At 32.3% G+C, this 2809-nt stretch overlaps 1 pseudogene across 1 annotated transcript; it reads left to right on the forward strand.

Moving 5' to 3' along the window:
• Positions 1–1074: 1074 nt before the first annotated feature.
• Positions 1075–2034, forward strand: LOC306664673 (ubiquitin-like domain-containing CTD phosphatase 1; annotated as a pseudogene). Its single transcript has one exon. The product of its transcript is annotated as a ubiquitin-like domain-containing CTD phosphatase 1 (transcript).
• Positions 2035–2809: the final 775 nt, after the last annotated feature.

Raw genomic sequence — 2809 nt, forward strand, 5'->3', positions numbered from 1 at the left:
AAAGCATAGACAAATCTAATATGTAAACAAATAATATCAGAGTGGTAGCTGGAGGAGAGTCCCCATTGTGTAGAAAGTATAAACAGTTATAAAAATAAAAAGAAAAAACCTGAATATGTAATAATCAATAAATCAACAACACTAAAAAAGGTAAACAAAAATTACAATGCAAATAGTAAACTCAAAATATACAAGAAATAAGGCATAAAAATGAAGATCCCAAATTCTCCAGTTAAAACACGGATATCTTCAGATTATGTTTCAACACAGATCTACAGTTCTTTGATCTTAAAAAAAAAATTTAAAACAGAGGCACAAAAAGAAAATGCAAATAAAAATAAAGCAAGATCAGACAAAGTGGAAGTTAGGAATTGAAGATATGAAAGTGGAGACTATTAAATATAAAATTTAAAATTTCTGAAACAAAATAAAACATTCATAAAACTGTGTCAAATAAAATAGTAGATAAATACATGAAGCCAAAACTATTCAAAGGCAAGAGCTTGATTTAAAATAGAGTGGGAGATGAAAATAACTATCTTCCCATCTTGGACACATCTAATTTGCAAAAATTGGTGGGGATATACAAGTATTGATTTACAGAAGTCAATAACCTTTAACACACATATACACACATGTGTGCATGGGTACATAACCTTTTATCTCTTAAATGGAAAATAGGCATTTTTTCTTATGTTCATGAAACATTTTTTAAAAATATAATCATTATCTAGGCCATCTAGAAAATACACACATTAAAATGTGGAAAATTTTAATTGCTGATCATATCTGTCCAGAATCCAATAAAATAAAAAATTATCAGAGGTTCTCAGTTCATTTGATATTGAAAAAAAAGCCCCTAGATAACCTATTAATCAAAGAGGAAATCAATAAAACGTTGAAAAATACCTTGAAGTCATTGGAAAGATATTTCATATTCACAACCTATGAGGTAGAATAAAAACAATGCTTAGAAAATATGCTGCACTTTATTCAGTATCCTCTGCAGCAGGGTTAGCTGTGCTCCAGCTAATTTTCCCTGAAGGAAAGTTCACCTCTTCATATGCTTCAAGAATGTCTCTCCTTACCTTTGTGAAATGGGGTGGACGGGAATATTCAGTGACCACACTGTCAGAAGATGATGCTGTGTTAGATCTCAAACAGTTTCTCAAGAGCCTACAGATGTGCTGTCAGAGGCCAAAAGTTACTTGGACTCAAAGTTAAAGGCAAATCTGCAGAAAATGATGTTAAGCTTGGAGCTCAAACTGAAACCAGATACTGAAATCATGAGGATGGGAACTTGGGAGGAGAGCTTGGAAGCTGTCTTAGGTCCATCATCACAATGATGATGTTGTCAAACTTTGATATTGAAGATGAAGTAGTTGAAGTAGAAAATAGGGAAGAAAACCTACTAAAAAAATTTCACAGTGTTAAATGCAGAATGGAAACACTGAATCCTTCCAGGGAAGGAAAAAAGCTTTTGGTACTAGATGTTGATTATACATTATTTGACCATAGGTCCTTATGCAGAGACTGGTGTAGAATTAATGAGGCTGTATCTTCAGGAATCTCTAACAACTGCATGTGATGATCATGTCATTGTTATTTGGTCTGCAACAAATATGTAGTGGATTGAAATGAAAATGAAAGATCTGGGAGTGAGTGCAAGCACGAATTACAAGATTACCTTCATGTGGGACAGAGCAGTTACGATAACTTAGGTGCATACTCCAAGGAGAGGATTAATAGATGTAAAGTCTCTTGGTGTTATATGGGGAAAGTTTTCCCAGTTTTGCAGCAAAAAGAACACCACCATGTTTAATGACCTAGGAAGAAATTTTCTAATGAACCCACCAAATGGACTAAAGATAAGGCCTTTCATGTAAGGACACCTAAATGGAGACAAGGACAAAGAACTTTTAAATTTAACTCAGTACCTTGAGGAAACAGCAAAATTAGATGACTTTTTGAAACTAAATCACAAATATTGGGAAAGAAATCTCTCAAAGAAGGAAGGATAGTAGTTACAAGCTATACTGGTAGTTATTGAAGATATTTGAGATCCATGAACTTTTTGCTTTTATGCTAGAAATCATTATGATAGTGCTGGAAACTGAAGCAAATATCAGACTACTTATCCTTTGTTCTAGTTTTTTGTAAATTTAATTTTACAGTTTTTGAAGATTATAGCAATAGGCTAAAATATTCATTCTCCCCTCATAGAATATACCATTACTCTTGAAAAATATTTTCTCCAACATTGATTACTGAGATTTTGTCCACCAAAATTAAAAAATAAAAAAAAAGAAAAAAGAAAGAAAAAACAAGTGAAGAAAAACTTACTCAACAGTGTCATTTTGTGACTTTGGAAACAGGGTTATGTCTTGTGTTTTCATCTCATTGTGTTATTGATTGCCTAAATCTAGGTTTAGACCCACCTTGAAGCTAGGGTTTTTCCTTTAATGACCAAAAAATTAAAAAGAACCTAGTTTGTTATGATTAAAATTACCAGAATTTTTATTCCTTTGTCATAAACAAAATTTTTCTTCTATACTCCACTCGTTACAGCTCTAAATTCTGAACTCTCTCAGTTGGTCTATGTGTGTCAGTGTTAAGTAAAACTGGAGAACATCAGTTGTGATAACAGATATGTTCTAGTATGAGAACTAGAAAACATAAGCTGAATAATAAAATTAAGGAACAAGAGTGTTTCTTTTTGTTGCTAAGTAGGAGCACTTCTGCCTGAAACTGTTGTCATAAAAGCAGTTTAAGGAATAAACTTTAAAATGGATATATTACCTATTAGCTC

The sequence above is a fragment of the Sciurus vulgaris genome (genome assembly GCF_902686455.1).
Source record: "Sciurus vulgaris genome assembly, chromosome: 6".
Taxonomy (NCBI): Eukaryota; Metazoa; Chordata; class Mammalia; order Rodentia; family Sciuridae; genus Sciurus; species Sciurus vulgaris.